Source organism: Equus przewalskii, chromosome 17 (genome assembly GCF_037783145.1).
Source record: "Equus przewalskii isolate Varuska chromosome 17, EquPr2, whole genome shotgun sequence".
NCBI lineage: Eukaryota > Metazoa > Chordata > Mammalia > Perissodactyla > Equidae > Equus > Equus przewalskii.
Window position 1 is genome coordinate 10,723,310 of NC_091847.1, and position 18,229 is coordinate 10,741,538.

The 18,229-nt window shown below is 42.7% G+C and overlaps 1 protein-coding gene across 14 annotated transcripts in view; it reads right to left on the minus strand.

Annotated features, from left to right (window-relative positions):
- Nucleotides 1–5,991, minus strand: part of EPB41L5 (erythrocyte membrane protein band 4.1 like 5) — a 118,352-nt gene extending 112,361 nt beyond the window's left edge. For 7 of the 14 annotated variants that reach the window (XR_011528658.1, XR_011528659.1, XR_011528657.1 and 4 more), the window contains exon 1: nt 5,671–5,886. The gene's annotated coding sequence lies outside the window, so the exon portion shown is untranslated. Of the gene's footprint in view, nt 1–5,201; nt 5,434–5,670 lie in introns of those variants that run through there. The other 7 variants (XM_070581102.1, XM_070581108.1, XM_070581104.1 and 4 more) reach the window with 5 other exon arrangements.
- Nucleotides 5,992–18,229: the final 12,238 nt, after the last annotated feature.

The following is an 18,229-nucleotide window of genomic DNA, read 5'->3' on the forward strand; positions in this document are numbered from 1 at the left end:
TACATATTTTAAATTGCTACCCAATTCTTTATAAAAGTCAAATTACTTTAGTGCTATTTCTTTCCTTATCTCTATTAAGAACATAAAGGTTAATCAAAATAATTAGGGGCTGGCCCCATGGCCGAGTGGTTAAGTTCGTGCGCTCCACTTCGGCAGCCCAGGGTTTTGCCGGTTTGGATCTTGGGCGCGGACGTGGCACCACTCATTAGGTCATGTTGAGGCGGCGTCCCACATGCCACAACTAGAAGGACCCACAACTAAAATATACAACTATGTACTGGGGGACTTTTGGGAGAAAAAGGAAAAATAAAATCTTAAAAAAAAAATTAAAACAGGTATTAGGAATTTTTAAAATATAGCACACATAAAATGGAAACACCATAAGAACCACCTTGCTAACCTAACGTCACACAACTAAGAGAGTTTGAGAAAAAAAAGTACATACTATGTAAGTAAGCCAACAGATAAACAAAAAGACAATTATTAATTCCTGAGAAAACAAGAAGGTGTGCAGAAAAGAAAAAGTAATCACAGTATACTACACGACTCAGCTAATAGTTTAAATAGTCATAATACTATAAACACTAAATAGTGATCTCACCATAACTATAAAGTAACTACAATTGAGAGGAGGTGTATAGTAGAGGTAGGTGTGGACAGACAGCTAATTCCTCATCTTGCCTAGTGGGAATTCAGATAATTCCTAAACACATAATTCCTAAAACTAAAAATAAAAAAATAGCAATAAGAGAATGTTATTTAAAATGTGAAAGTGGCTGCCTTGAGGAGGGAGCAGAATTCAGGAGAGTGCTGTTTTTCAAAAGAAGCCTTCAGATTAGACAACTCTTTCAACTACAAACATTTATAAACTCGATAAAAATAAAAGCTAATTTTAAATACGATCACATCAAAAAATAAGTGCCTATAAGTTGAAGATTATCATAAACACAAGTGTGAATATTATAAGTATGGACATTCCTACATAACTGGGTAAACTGGCAAAGCCATGATATTTGTCATTTGTACATTCATCTGTTCAAAATCCCAAGGAAATAACTAAAATTTTAGATAGCTTTCCAGTTTACAAAGCACTCATACATAACATCTGGGCCCAGTCTCTTTCTCTCCAGGTCTCTTTTCAGGCATTGCTCCCTTTGTACCTTGCTCTCCTGTCTCATCTCAGCTGCCCATGAAAAGTCATACTTGTTATCCCAGACTTGTAACGCCCTTATGTCAGAGAATCCATACTTATTCCTTTTAACTCAACTCCACCTATATCTGCCGAGAAACATTCTATGATACCCAAAGTTAGTCGCTCCTATCATCACACTTCCATTGAACCTTGAAAATATTTTACTGCTTCACTAATCAGACCTTAATTCTTCATGTACATGTCTGTATCCTTGGTTGTAAGCTCCTTGAGGACACAATTCCCACTTTGAATAGCTAGCTATCGAGCACATTTCATCATCAAGTACCATAAATGTTTAGTAAATAATTTTAACTTCTTAGAAAAACTCCCCAAAGCATTGTCTTATTTTGATGAGTAAACCATTTCAAACCATTGCCCAAGTCCATTATTTAATAAATAGTGAAGACAGGGGTTCAAATTCTGATTTTCCGACTCCAAATCTTGGTCTCTTTCTACATCATAGAACTATTCATGTAAAACTCACATTTTAGAGACAAGAAATAAATTATCAAAGATTACAGCTAAAAAGAAGCTGAGAGAAAATACAAACACAAAATGTACATGATGAATTTTTTTAAAACTTAATTCAACTTATTCAACAAACAAATTGCAAGGTGGGAAAAAGAGTTCAGAGGAAACTACAGATTAAAAGAGACAAAATACATATCACTCAATCACAATATGTGGACGTATTTTAGACTCTAACTCAAACTTTTGTTTTAAGTTGTCAGACGTTGTGGGAAGCTGGGTGAAAGGCATATGCTAACTCTGTACTAGTGCTGGAACGTCTACATAAGTCTAAAGTTATTTCAAAATCAAAAAGTTTCAGAAGTCACACATTTGTTGGTATACATACAATAGATAAGAAGTCTTGTGTGACCAGCTGACGTTTTAAACTAGATGCATTTGTAAACATGATAAAAACAAAGGCTGAAATACCAAAATAAATACCAACATATTAAAAAATAATTCAGCAGCTATAAATTGAGGATTATACCCTCATTTCATAAGTATGCATACTCCTATGTAATTAAGTGAACTAGCAAAGCCATGATAATTGTCATCTGAACTTCCTAAGGACATAAATTATACATACACACATTTGACTGACTGGATCGTTAAAAGAGTCCTTCTCTCAGATACATCTTTTAAGATACATACTGAAATATTTATAGAAGAAATGATGTGATGACTAGTATTTGCATCAAAATAATACAAGGAAGGGAATTAAGTGGGGATAAAGGTGAAACTAACTGGCCAGAAAATTGGCCAGTAACTGAAGCTGCCTGATGGGTACACGGGGGTTCATTACACTCTCCTGATTACTTTTTCGTACATGCAATTTTTCCATATTGGGGGAAAAAAAGGCTTTTCAAGAGAAAAAAATGTTCAAAATGCACTACAACTTTGCAGTTCCTAGGAAGCAAATGAATTATAAAACAAGTTTTCTGACTTAGATTTATCCTACACCTTGAAAATAAAGACTCAGTATACAAGTAGAGTTAACCTCCTAAGGAACAACACAGCTTCTTTCACATTTAGAATTTTAAGAACTATGCATTTTGAACTATAAAACCCAGTGCCACAAATAACAAGTTCTTTTTACAAAAATATGAAAGCAATTTACATGAAAATAAATTTCAGATGGATTAAAGATTTTAAATGAAAGAAAATGAGAAAGTCTTAGAAGGAAACAATAGTATATTAAAGGGCTTTTAAAATTTGCAAAAAGAATTTTTTGAAGGATTAATATGCAGTTTAATAAAGAACTATCACAAATCATTAAGATAAACAACACAACAGAAAAAACTGGGCAAGATATGAAGAAAAAGTTCTAAAAAATAATACGTAATGAAAATACTCATTAAAAAGATGTTCAACCTCACCAGTAACCAAGGAAATCCAAATTAAAAAATAAGATATTGTCTGTCATTTAAAAGACTTAAGATAGCCAGTGTCGAAAAGCCATCGCCCTCATACAATGCCCTCCTTGAAAGAGGATTTGACCACACTATCAAAAATTTCCAGGGCCCCCAACCCCAGTGGCCGAGGGGTTAAGTTCCTGTGCCCTGCTTCAGTGGCCCAGGGTTTCACTGGTTCGGATCCTGGGCGTGGACATGGCAGCGCTCGTCAGGCCATGCTGAGGTGGCATCCCACATAGCACAACCAGAGGGACCTACAGTTAGAATATACAACTATGTACTGGGGGGCTTTGGAGAGAAGAAAAACAGAAAAAAACCATTTTAATGTGCATACCCTTTCACTCAGACTATTTCTGGTAGGTTATCCTAAAGAATTAGTCCCACAACTGCTCCAAGTTGTAAAAAACAAGGATTTTCAGGGCATAACTGACTTAAAAATTTAAATATATCCATCAACATGCAAGTAGTTAAGCAAATTTTGGTACATACAATGGCATACAACACAGCTATTTTTAAAATACAGTTGACAGACACTGACAAAATTTATAAGTGAAAAATGAAATCAGAGAAAAATGAATACAGTTTTATCCCAAACTGGGGTGGGATATATACGTACACATACTTATATTTTAGACACACACACACAAGGACTAGAAGGACATGAAGACTGTTACAGGAGGTTATCTCTGGAAAGGATCATGTCGAGGTACCTACATCTTCTATATAAGTACCTATGAACATGTCGTAAGAGTTTTTAAAAATTTATTGTTAAAAAAAGTTTTCCCATATTCACTCTTTTTCCACCTCTACCCCCAATGCCACTCTCCAGGCTGCAGCAGTGGGTTTTTAGCAATCACAAATCTGATCCCTGTTGAAAAATCTTTAACGGCCTTGCTCCCTGACCCAGCTCCTCCCACCCGCCTGACCCTTCCTGCAGACCTCTCCCAGCTGCTCACTCTGCTCTCCTACCCCTTCTGCTCAGCCCAAGAATCTTTTTCACTGCAGGCCTTCTTGTTTTTTTCTGCATTAGCTGACCATCCCTCTGGAATGCTCTTTTCCCACTTCACCTCTCCCCCACCCTCTCCCACTTCCTCAGAAAAGCATTCCCCCAGACTCCTGAATCCACATTAAGTGCTCCTTTTAGTACCTTAGCCTTTTCTTTATCACCCTTAAGGAAACTGTCATTAAACAGCCAATAGTTTGTTTATTTCTTTTTTGCTAGGTCCTTCCCCAACTAGGACTCAAGCCCTAGCACCTATTCTGACTTCTTCACGACTATGACCTAGCCAGCACAGCAATCTGCATATTAAGCGCTCAATGAAGAATTTACTTTGACACTAAAATGATACAGTGGAATTTTTGGATGGTTGGTTTATATGGGTTTTTTTTAAAAAACTGGTTTTTAATCTGTGACTTCTAATTTTTTGGCAATGAAATAACAAGAAGGGTTTCCCTTACAGCCATAAAAACATAAAGAGAAATAATCCGTTTACTACTCAAATTAACTGAAGTTTTTTCAATACATATCTAAAATTCAAAAGTTCGTCATGAAATCTATCTACTCTCACACAGAACCGGTGGCCGCAATCTTTGGTAAGCAATAGTTTTTTCATAAAGCAATATGCCAACCTACAATAAGTGCCATAAAGATATTAATATGTGTTATCCCAGTAATCCCGATACACAAAATGTAAGGGAATAACTCAAGAGAAATTACACACACCATTTTCTAATGAAGTTTATCCACAAAAAAAAGAAAACTCTCCTAACTAGTTTATCTGTACAAATAATCCACTATGTTAGCTAGGGTTCAGCAACGTGTTAGTTATGTTAGAAAGGCAGTTATGGGTTATTTTTTCCCGAATTCTTAAAAAAAATACTTTGGATATTAATTTAAGAAGCTGTCAAACGGTTTAAAAGACTTGGGTCTTCTTGCTCTTAAGTAAAATTCACAAGACTCAGTAACCATGAAGACAGTGGCAGGTACAATTAATGTTTACACGCGCAGGAACCCATCATTAACACGCCCCCTGCCTCCGCCCGCGGCGGGGAGGCCCCCGCAGACCCCGTCGCCGCGGGGCACACACCTGCCTCGCGCAATTTCCGAGTGGCTCAAGTTTTAGTCAAACGCAAACGAGCCCCAAAAGGACACTCGGGCTTTTGTTCCGAGGCCGTGACATGGGCTCGAGCGGCGTTCCCCCCTGGGCCCGCCCCGTCCACCTCGCCGGCTAACCCGCCCGGCCGGAGCGAAGGGCGACCCCGGGGGGCCGGCCCGGGCGGCGGGGGCGCAGGCACGCGGGAACCGGCTTCGCCCCTGGCGCCCGCTCCGGCCGCGCCGCCCGGTATCGCCCGAAACTCGGAGGCCCAGCCCATTGGCCGCCGCCGCCCCTCCCCTCGCGCGGGTTTAATGTTTTGCCGGCAGCCGGGACGCGGGGGGCGGCGGAGGGTCGGGGCGAGGCCGCCGCGGGAGGAGGGTCCCGGGGCCGCGAGGGCGGCGAGGCGCGGGGGGAGTCGGGGGCCGGCTGCGCGGCCGGAGCCGCCGGGCCCCGCGCTTACCTGGGCTGGGGGCGGCGGTGCGGCGACGAAGGGGGCGCGGGGCGCCGGCGACCCGACCGGAGACGGCCCGAGCGAGGCTGCGGGGTGCAGCTCCTCAGGAGACGCGGAGAAATGGCGGCCCGCGACGCGCCCACCTCACGTTAATCCCCCGGGGCCCCAGCCGCCCGCGGCCCGCCCCTAAAAGCCCCCTCTAAGCTCCGCCCTCGAGGGCGGGGCGCTCCGCTCTTAAATGGGCAACGACACCGCCCCGGAAATCGCCGGACTGGGCGAGACTTGGGTTAAACCGGCGATGCCCGGGGAGGCCGACCTGCAACCAGCACCTGCGGCCCGGAGTCGGCAGCGGATTTAAAGGGGTGCTGCCGAAACCCAGCTCTCGCTGCTGACCTCCGCCCTCGGACGGGGTGCGCGCCCGCAGGGGGCCCCAAAATTAGTCGTGTCACAAAGGCAGCTTAGCTCTGTGGGAGCCCAGCATCAGGTGCTGCTAGATTCATTCACCCATCCGTTCAAGAAACTAATTCATTCAGCAAAGATTTACTGCCCTGCTGTTCCAGGAACTTTCAATCTAGTGAGGAGGAAGGCGGTAACAAATGTGTGTTAAACAGAGATTGTATCGGGAAGAAAAATAAAGAAGGGAGCGGGAAACAGGAGATTTCTATTTAATACAATGTGGTCAGGGAGATCCTCTGTGACAAAGGGACATTTCATCCATTCTTTCTACAGATAATTTATGGAAGTGCCTACTATGGGCCAGGCTGTGTTTTAGACAGTGGAGATACAAAGGATAACCAAAACAAACAAAAATCCCTCCTGCAGCTTAAGTGCTAGCAGGAGAAACAGGAAATAAATGAGGTAAATTAGTAAAATTAAATAAATAAAAGTAAATGCTATCTTTGTGCCATGAGTGGATGCCGACTCCTAGCGCCCCTGTGCACGGCAGAGTGGAACCGTGCCCGACTTGTCGCGCCATCCTCTCCCCTCCCTGCGCTCTATCAGACAGCGCTCTGCTGCTGTTCACAGGCTTGTCAAGGCCAGTTTTTCGGAAGTAGGTGGCCAGGTCCTTCTTCCTGGCCTGTCTGGTCTGGAAGCTCCGCTGAACCCTGTCCGCCATGGTGACCCTGCTGGTATTGGAAATACAGGTGGCCTAGCTTCAGCATCCCAGCAGCACGCAGCCGCCACAGTGTGACAACCGACAGACCTCAGACGGGGCGTGTGGCTCCCTGAGCGGAAAGGAGCCGGGCCTCGGCGGTGAGAGCGCCGAATCTCGACCACTAGACCCCGGGGCTGGCCAAATGCCATGGCAGGCATTGTTAAGTGATGAAGAGAAAAATAAACACAGGGAATAGAGAGAGGGAATGGGGGGCCGGTAATTTAGGTAGACTGGCTAGGTAAGGAGGAGGCGGGTCTCAATAAGAAGGTGGCCTTTTGAGAGAAGACCCGAAGGAGGCGAAGGAGGCGAAGGAGGGCCCCGTGGAGGAGCGGCAGAGGGGCAGGCAAAGGCCCTGCGAGGTGCCCCCGGGCCTGCTCGGAGAGCCAGTGTGGCCGGAGGTGAGGGGGCTAAGGGGAGCGTCCTGGGGGGTCAGTCAGAGGGGAGACGCGCGTCAGGGGAGGGCCGCGGGCGGGCGCCCTGGTCACAACGCCCAGCGCTGCGCGGGGTCAGGGAGTGTCGGCGGAGGACCCTGCTGGCTGAAAGAAGAGGCAAACATCATCGCCCCTTTTGGAGATTTGGCACCGCCTGTTCCTCCACCAGCCCCAGACTTCATAGGGGGCGTGGCAGGGACAGCTGGACCCTGCTCCCCCGGCGTCGGCTGGGCAGCTCCCCCGGGGCGCGCGGCGTCCCAGCTGCGGCGGCCGAGCCAACAGCGAGCTCCGCGGGGCCGCGCTCCAGCCGGGCGGTCGGGCGGGCTCAGCCCTCGCCAAGAGGGAACACTGCAGCTCCAAAGCCTGGTAAGGGAAATGCCCAGAAGTCACAGTGTCGCTTCTGTTGCCAGTTACTGGTCCACGCAAGTCACAAGGCCAAACCAGTTTCAAGAGGGACGGGAACCAGATTCCACCTTTTTTTTTTTTTCCTCCCTTAATAGTCTTAGAGAAATTTTCTTTCTCTACTTTTTAAGAATAGCCTATTGAAGTATGTCACGTATGATACAATTCGCCCATTTAAAGCGTACACTTCAATGACTTTTAGTACATTCACAAAGTTGTGCAACCATTACTACAGTCTGATGGTAGAACATTTTCATCGTCTCTCATGGGAGAGCAGCCTGGCATGGAGGGATGGGAGGAATTGTTGGGGGTCATCTTTGCATCCTTAGCTCAATAAAAAAGCCGTGATGATGCTATGAGATGGAGGGAAGTGGAGGACACGTAGATGAAACAAGAAAGGGCCATGGGTTCAAGCTGGGTAAGTAGGTACATTAAACTATCTTGTCTGTTTTATGTATAGGATTAAGTTTTTTCCATAATAAAAAGCTTTTTAAAAAAATACTATCTGGGCCATATACACCTTGGAAAACTTTTGTGTCTCCCCAGGGGTCTGATTACCCCAGTTTGAAAACTGTACAGTCTTGTGTGCCATCCCCTTGGCCTCAGGGCTGTCTCCCTCCAAGTATTACCCAGGGTTTGCACCTTTGAAAGCTATAGTGTACGTTTTCTGTTTACTGACCAATAATGGAAGCATTTTCTGTCCATACTTATAAACCTACGTCACTGTCCTAAACTGTTGCATCCACCAGTGTGGAGAAAGCATACTCTTCTCCCCTTCTGTTCAGCTGTTTTCCTACCTCCTGTCAAGGGTGGGGTTGAGGGAGGCTGTGGATGAGGTGAGAGATACAGGTTGAGAAAGGTGATTACAGGCTGAAGGAAATATAAAGACGTGGGGGAGGAAGACGGGCACATAAGGACCTAAGTCACAGTAAGTTGTTTGTGCTCTAATCATGGAAAGATTATTCCTAATGACAATGAACACTTTCCGAAATCTTCTCTCCCGGGGATCAGGGCCCTCTGCAACATCCCTCTGTCGTGGTAAATCAGCCCACTAATCGGCTCCCCCCAGAGATGGAGAAGTCTCTCTCCTTGAACGCAGCCAAATTAAGTAAAAATGTATTTGGCTGCAAATAATAGAGAATATAATTAACTGTACTTAAATAAGGAGTTTATTTTTCTCACATAAATAATCTAGAGATAGGTGGCTGCCTAACGTGGGTTCAGCTCCTCAACAATACTGTAAGGATCCTAAATTCTTACTCTTTCTGTTCTGCCATCCTTAGCAGGTCGAGTCTCATTTTTATGCTTCTAGCCTACAGACCACAACAGGGCTGCAGCATCTCCAGCTGTCTTATCTGAATTTGAGAAATGAAAGGAAAGGGGGAAAAGACCTTCTCTTCTTGAAGCCTTGTCTTTTAATTCATGGAGGGAAGTCCTACCACCCCCGTCTCATTGGCTCGAACTAGATGACCTGCCCATACTTAGGCAAATTACTGACCCTAGGAAAGGGAATACTGTGATAGGTTTAGACCAATCATCATTCGCTCTCAGAGTCTGGGGGGGGGATCTGCTCTCTCTGAGATCAAGGGTTCTCCACTAACTTCTTGAACTAATCCAATCTCTGGTAGCAGGAAAGAGGGGCTGTTGCTGGGAAGAATGACTGTGGGTCGGCTATACAGGGTGCCTACCACGATGACCCTCTTTTGGTGGAATAGTCCTGGCTCATGGAAAGATTTTCCTTTATTGAACTAACACCCTCACCCTAGACCTCCACTTCTATCCCAGGTCCTGGTTTGCTTCCTGGAGCCACACAGAAAGGGATAGATCCAGGTTTTGTGGGTTCTGAAAATCATACAATTTGTCGGGGGGGGGGGGGAGCTCTTTAGGTGAAATAACATATTTAAGGAATCAGAATTCGGTGCAGGTCGGGGGCCAGGCCGCCCTGTGGCCGAGTGGTTAAGTTCACGGCTCAGCTTCAGAGTCCAGGGTTTCCGTGTTCTAATCCTGGGTGCAGTACAGGGCACCGCTCGTAAGGCCACGCAGAGGTGGCGTCCCACATGCCACAAGTGGAAGGACCCACAACTGAAAATACACAACTATGTACCAGGGGGCTTTGGGGAGAAAAAGGAAAAACAAAACCTTTAAAAAAAAGAATTAGGTGCAGGTCTTGGAAGGGGCCCACACAAATAAGCAGCCCTAAAGCTTAAATCTGATTATCTTCATGGTAAATCCACTTCTGCCCCCAAGAAGAAATGTAATCCCTCTTTCACATCACAACCCTTCAAATAACTGAGGACATTTGTCCAAGTCTGCAAAATCTTCTCCTCTTGTTCTGATTGCCAAGCTCTTTGCTGTCTTGGTCAGCTTCTCGGAATTGGTCCACACTGGTGGGGCCATTCATGCCAAGGTATTCTGAGCAGAGTGGAGCAGAGTGTCAATGAGATTCAGTCCTCCTAGACACTGAAGGAGTCCTGCATTCCAGAAGCCTCCATCAAAAAGAAAATACCCTCAGGAGAGTGGGTATCATGAAGAATTTGTTTATCAGACACTGGATTGAAGAGAGCACTACCTATTCAAAAAGTGCACACAATAAAATGAATCAAAAAACAAAACCAGTCACCAGGAAACACCACTCAAAGAAAGATTTTTTTTTTTTGCTGAGGAAGATCCAAGCTAACATCTGTTGCCAATCTTCCTCTTTTTGCTTAAGGAAGATTGTTGCTGAGCTGACATCTGTGCCAATCTTCCTCTGTTTTGTATGTGGGTCACTGCCACAGCATGGTCACTGATGAGTGGTGTAGGTCCGTGCCTGGGAACTGAACCCAGGCCACTGAAGCGGAGTGCACCAAACTTAACCACTAGGCCATGGGGCCAGCCCCAGAGAGAGAATTTTATTAGCATATTACAAAGAGTCTAGGCTTTAGTTTAGAAGCTAAAAGATCTAAAACAACTTTAAATTCTGTCAAATGAGGATGAGACCACCTTTCTCACAGGGTAGTTATGAGCGTTACAGAAAAAAAGTGATCTGAAAATGTTTTCCAAAGTACACAACACTACATAGAAGGTAAGATAAATTTTACAAACCAAGGAACAAAAATACCTGGGTGCTGATAATAGAAGATGAGGGTCTCCTAAAATCGGGCCATGGCCTGGGCCTAATTTTGTACAATTTGGTAGTTCCTTTCACCCAGCTAAATCTTTCCTGCACCAGAATCTCACGTTTGAAAGTCCCGCCTTCCTCTCTTTGCAAGTATTCCTGGAAGGAGTAAGACTTTAAACAAATTCATGCCATATAGGCTAACTGAACAACACCTTAAAGGAACTGGGGGTCGCCGGGGTAGAGGTATGTAGAGAGGGGACGTGGAAGGGTGAATTGAAGACAAGTCACTTCTTTCTCCAAAGTACTCAGGCTTTCACTACTACTGGAGACTCAGGGCAAAAGCCTCAGCATTCATCTTCCGTGAATCCATATTTCATGCATCGCTTTGTTCAGAATTATCTGAAACAGAGCCCTACTGATCTGGTGGCCTATGTTCATTCTTTAAATTGATAGGAAGAAAACTTCAGAAAACCTTGGATGGGTCCAGGCAAGTTCATTACATTGGGTAATAGAGAGAAGGAAGTGAAAACATTTTGCAAATTAGGTTTGCCCAGTGTGAAACCACAATGAGACTCAGTAAAAGGGAAAGGAAGGAGCCGAGCCTCAGTGCTTCCAGAAGTTAATGTTCATGAGTCACCTGGAGATCTGTTAAAAGATTTAAATCTCGGGTGGGGCCCACAAGCTTGCAGTTTGTTCATACTGCTCATTAGTGGGCTACATTTTGAGTAAGGACATCTTTAGATGACCTGTGACTATTGCCTGACATCAGGGCCTGTGAAGGTATTAGGATACCATATAGTAGAAAGGTCAGTGGTGACTGCCCTGTCACTAACTCACTTGGACAAGGATTCATCTTTTCTGGCATCAGTTTTATCATCTGTAAAATGAGGTAATTAGAACACGCGATTCCTGAGATCTCTTCCAGATCTTAAAATCTGTGATTCTATACCTATTCCAGTATCTAAGAGGATTTCATTTAATTTTACGTAAATCAAATACACACAAAAAATCTGAGTTTAGATGTATTTTAAAGTTAGAGTTTTCTTAAAAAATAAACCCAAGAATATACAATGGAGAAAGGAAAGTCTCTTCAATAAGTGGTGTTGGGAAAACTGCACAGCCACATGCAAAAGAATGAAAGTAGACCATTATCTTACACCATACACAAAAATTAACTCAAAATGGATTAATGACTTGAATGTAAAACCTGAAACCATAAAACTCTTAAAAGAAGATATAGGTAGTACTCTTTGATATCAGTTTTAGTATCTTTTTGAATACCATGTCTACTCAGGCAAGGGAAACAAAAGAAAAAATAAATAAATGGGACTACATCAGATTAAAAAGCTTCTGCACAGCAAAGAAAACTATCAACAAAACGAAAAGATAATCCACCAACAGGGAGAAAATGTTTGCAAATCATACATCTGACAAAGGGTTAATTTCCAAAATATATGAAGAACTCATACAACTCAACAGTAAAAAAATGAACAACTCAATCAAAAAATGGGCAGAGGATATGAACAGACATTTTTCCAAAGAAGATATACAGATGGCCAACAGGCACATGAAAAGATGTTCAACATCACTAAGTATTAGGGAAATGTAAATCAAAACTACAATGAGATATCACCTCACACCATCAGAATGGCTATGATTAGCAAGACAAGAAATAACAAATGTTGGAGAGGGTGTGGAGAAAAGGGAGCCCTCACATACTGCTGGTGGGAATGCAAACTGATGCAGCCACTATGGAAAACAGTATGGAGATTTCTCAAAAAATTAAAAAATAGAATTACCATATAATCCAGCTATCCTACTACTGGATATTTATCCAAAGAACATGAAATCAACAATTCAGAGATTTATGCACCCCTATGTTCATTGCAGCATTGTTCACAATAGCCAAGACGTGGAAGAAACCCAAGTGCCCATCGACTGATGAATGGATCAAGAAGATGTGATGTATATATATACAACAGAATACTACTCAGCCATAAAAAAAGACAAAAGCATGCCATTTGCAACAACATGGACGGACCTTGAGGGTATTCTGCTAAGCAAAATAAATCAGAGAAAGACAAATACTGTATGATTTCACTCATATGTGGAAGATAAACACATAGATAAAGAGAACAGATTAGGGTTATCAGAGGAGACGGGATTGGAGTGGGGCGACAGGGATAAAGGGGCACATATGTATAGTGACAGACAAAAACTAGACTCTTGCTGGTGAACATAATGCTGTCTATACAGAAACTGAAATATAATAATGTAACCTGAAATTTACATAATGTTATAAGCCAATATGACCTCAATAAAAAAAATAAATTAAAAGAAAGAAATAAATAAACCAAACCTCATGTTTCCATTAGAGAATTTTATCATATTTTAAATGCCTATTTTCCAAAATGTGATTTAAAAATCTGAGGTCGGGGGCCAGCCCAGTGGTGTAGCAGTGAAGTTTGCACATTCTGCTTTGGCGGCCCGGGGTTCACCGGTTCGGATCCTGGGTGTAGACCTACACACCACTTGTCAAGCCACACTGCGGCGGCATCCCACATATAAAGTAGAGGAAGATGGGCACGGATGTTAGCTCAGGGCCAGTCTTCCTCAGCAAAAAGAGGAAGAGGATTGGTGGTGGATGTTAGCTCAGGGCTAATCTTCCTCAAAAAAAAAAAAAAAAATCTTAGGTCAGGTTAAAGTAATGACAATGATTTTTCAAATAATTTCAAACACATAAACTGGTACCATTCCTTTTCTTGGGAAGGGGGAAATTTTCCCCTTCCCTTCTTGGTTCTTTTGGCTGATCAAATAATTAAAATGACATAAGACAGTTTAAAAGGGAAAAATCAAGTTTAATTAGGTACCCACAGGAAATCCACATTAATATAAGAGATTTCAAAGACAGTCAGGCAAAATGAGGTATATATGTCATTCTGGACTAAAAGAAATGGGGCAAGGGTCTGGGATTTCAAAGGGAAGGAAGGCAATTCATGGAAAGAATGAAAAGAGTAAGTGTTTGATAAGCAAATGTTTGCTGGGCCATCCAAGAATAATGGGACACAGAGAGGACTTAGATTAAATGGGCCTTGCTAGGTTCCTCCCCGTCTACCACACCTAGTTCATGTTAGACTATAGTCACCCATAGTGATGTCTCCTTTCTGGAACAGGACCTCTATCTAAATTCTTTTAAAGACTTTATTTTTTTCCTTTTTCTCCCCAAAGCCCCCAGGTACACAGTTGTATATTCTTCGTTGTGGGTCCCTCTAGTTGTGGCATGTGGGATGCTGCCTCAGCGTGGTTTGATGAGCAGTGCCATGTCTGCACCCAGGATTTGAACCAACGAAACACTGGGCTGCCTGCAGCGGAGTGCGCGAACTTAACTACTTGGCCACGGGGCCAGCCCCTATCTACATTCTTTTAGGCAGTTAAGGGGAAGGTCAAAGTTCTCCCTGAGTCTTTTTTTTTTCTTAAAAATAATCAGCCTAAAATAATCTTTATGCCAAAGACACATATTTTGGGGTACAAATTCTGCTCCCCTACACTTTAAAAATGACTTCTGTCAAAGAATTTTGAATTTGGTTGTAGAATCAGACAGACCTGCTCTAGTCTCTGCACCCCCATTTGATAGCTACCTAACTTCTGGAAGGAAACGTCAACTCTGAGTTTCAATTTTCTTATCTATAAAATGAGGCTATAGTTGTGAGGATCAAATGCCATGGTGGGAAATGTGCAGTTGAGGGACAGTATAGCCTATTCTCAGTTCTGCTAACGCCTAAGAAAGCAGTGGGAGGCTGGTGAGAGATGAAGCTGGGTATTTAGGCAGGAACCACTTCACAGGTCTCTGGCTTTTCTCAGTGGTAGTAAATCTTGATCCTCTGAGGGTGGACGTGGTTCCTTGCAACAGCCAAAAGTCAATCAGAATACAATTGGGGGAATGTGTTGAAAAACAAGGCGTCTAAAAGTAAGGTAAGTGAAAATGGCAGAGTAAGAACCTCTAAAAATTCTCTCATCCAGAAAAGCAACAAAATACTCTAAAAATAGTCAGAATCAACTCTTTCTTCAGAACTCTGGATATTAGCCAAGGGCTTGCAACAATCCAGAGGGTGTTTATTCAAGAAAAATAGCTGACTTTTGGTAAGAGCAGTGAGTTTTGTGGCATTTTAACTTGTTCTATTCTCATCTCCTTCTTCTCAGTTCCACTGCAGCCTTAAAACTCAGCAACTAGCAGCCACTTGAAGGAGCAGAACAGTCAGAGCTCCTTCAAAACTCCATGCTTAGAGAATTGTTGCTATGTCACTTGTCTAGTGATTCACTGGAGGACCTCATTCACAAGGTGTTTTTATTTGACCTGACTCAGAGCTCACTCAGGGCAAACAGTTTTTTTTCCTGGAGGTGTTTGCTGAAAACAAACAGAGGCAATTGTTTAACATTATGGATGTCTTAGACAGGGGATAACAGTTGGAGTAAACAACAGGCCAATAAAAAAAAGCTGAAAATGAAAAGCTGGGAATGAGATATCTGTAGAGGTCTTTGAAAAACTCTGACATATTTCTGGAATCTAAAAGGCCTCTTGCATGCATGGGACTATGTGCATACCCAGTTCTAAGAACACGTTCAGGAAAGTTCTGAGAAGGCTCTCAACTCTGGCTAACCTTGAGACTCTATTCAATCAGGAAGTGAAGGCTAAGACAGAGTTGTAAACTGCCTGGCAGAGTGCTAAAGATGAGCCACAACACACACACACACAGCCCCTGCACAAAGATTGGAGACTTATTAGTTCCAGGCATTTGAGGAACTCTCCATCCAGTCATTAGGTGATCACTAAGCTAACTTGAACAAAGATGTCAGTAGCTATGTATGATTAAAAATATATATATAGACTTCACAGCACTAGTTCAGGAAAGTAATTAAACAAACAAACAACAACAACAATAAAAAACCCTGGAAAGACAGAGAATCTGATTTTCAGAGTTGTCAGATTATATCTTTTAAGATGTCCAATTTTCAAGAAAAAATGTGAGACAAGCAAAGAAACTATGGCCCTTACACAGGACAAAAAGCAGTCAATATGGCTGTCCCTGAGGAAATCCAGCCATTGGACTTACAAGGCAAAGATTTTAAATTAGCTATTTTTAAATATGTTCAAAGAATCAAAGGAAACCATACCTAAAAAAGGAAACTATTAGACTGATATCTCACCAAATAGAGAATATTAATAAATAAATAGAAATACAAAAAAGAAAGAAATAGTGATTCTAAATTTGAAAAGTACACTAACTGAAATGAGGAATTCACTGGAGTGATTTGAGTCGGCAGAAGAAAGAACCAGTGAACTTGAAGATAGGTCAATTGACATTATTCACTTTGAACAATAGAAAAGAAGAAGAATGAAGAACAATACACAGATTCTCAGAGACATGTAGGACACTGTTATGAGTTGAACTGTGTCCCACAAAAGATATATTGCACTTCTAAACCCCAGTATCTATACATGTGACCTTATTTGGAAATAAGGTCTCTGAATATGTAATCAAATTAAGATGAGGCCATTAGAGTAGGCCCTAATCCAATGAGACTAGCATCCTTATAAGAAAGAGAAATTTGGACAAAGAGACAGATGCCCACAGAAGAAAGACAATGTAGACACAAACAGGGAGAAGATGGCCATATGATGACAGAGGCAGAGATTAAATTGACGAACCCAGAAGTGAAGGAATGCCCAGGATTGCCATTGAACATCAGAATCTAAAATAGGTGAGGAAGTATTCCTGCCTAATATTGGATTTGTTTAGTACCAGTTAGGATTCCATTTTACATCCACTCTTGGCATTTTAAAGAAATCATCAAAAATTTATTAGGAGCCTACTATATGTCAGGCACTGTTTTAGGGCACTTGGGGATATAGCAACGAGCAACACAGCATCCCCACCCTTCTGGAGCTAACTTTATGGGGGGGAATTAGACCATAGGCAAAATAAATAAGTAAAATATATATGTCAGGTGCACAAGTGAAACAGGAGAAGAGTGCTGATGAAACAGATGAAGAGTGCTGGGGGGAGGTGGCTGGCAAATTTTTTTTTTAATTAATAGGGTTTTTTTTGAGCAGTTTGAACTTTACAGAAAATTTGAGGACAAAGTACAGACAGTTCCCATATAGCCCCTTACCTCTCCTCCCCGCCCCATACCCAGAGTTTCCCCTATTATTAACGTCTTGCATTAGTGCAGTACATTTGTTACAATTGATAAGCCAGTATTTGCACGTTATTATGAACTAAAGTCCGTAGTTTACTTTAGGGTTCACTCCACTTGTCATACGTTCTATGGGTTGACAATTGTATAGTAACATGCATCCACCATTACAACATCATACAAAATAGGTTCACTGTTCTAAACGTCCTATATAGCTCAACCTATTCATCCCTCACTCCTCCCAAAACATTGATTTTTTTTCTTTTGAGGAAGATTAGCCCTGAGCTAACATCTGCTGCCAATTCTCCTCTTTTTGCTGAGGAAGACTGGCCCTGAGCTAACATCCGTGCCCATCTTCCTCTACTTTATATGTGGGACGCCTACCACAGCATGGTGTGCCAAGCAGTGCCATGTCCACACCTGGCATCTGAACTAGCGAACCCGGGGCTGCCGAAGAGGACCGTGAGCACTTAGCCGCTGCACCACCAGGCCGGCCCCCCGCTGATGGTTTTTACTGTCTCTATAGTCGTGCTTTCTCCAGAATGTCTTACAGTTGGAATCATACCATACATAGCCTTTTCAGATTGTCTTCTCTTACTTAGCAATATGCATTTAAGTTTCTTCCATTGTCTTAGTCAGTTCAGGCTGTTGTAACAAAAATACCATAGTCTGGGTGGTTTAAACGACAAATATTTCTCACAATTCTGGAGGCTGGGAACTCTGAGATCAAAGCACCAGCAGATCTGGTGTCGGGTGAGAGCCTGCTTCCTAGGTCTAGCCAACTGCTTTCTGAGTCTATCCTCAAATGGCTGAGAGAGTGAGCTGGTCCCTTTTGCTTCTTGGAAGGATGCTAATCCCATCATGGGGGCTCCACCCACATGACCTTATCTAAACCTAATTGCCTCCAAAGGACCCACCTCCTAATACCATCTCCTTGGGGATAGGGTTTCAACACATGAATTTGGGGGACACATACATGCAATTGGTAACATTCATGTCTTCTAAGTGGCTTGATAGCTCATTTCTTTTATTGCTGAATAATATTCGATTGCATGGATATACCACAGTTTATCCATTCACCTATTGAGGGACATCTTGGTTGCTTCCAAGTTTTGGCAATTATGAGTAAAGCTGCTAGAAACATTTGTGTACAGGTTTTTGTGTGGACATAAGTTTTCAGCTCATTAGGGTAAATATCAAGGATTGCAATATTGCTGGATTTTACAGTAAGAGTGTGTTTAATTTTGTACAAAAATGCCAAAATGTCTTTCAAAGTGGCTTCCC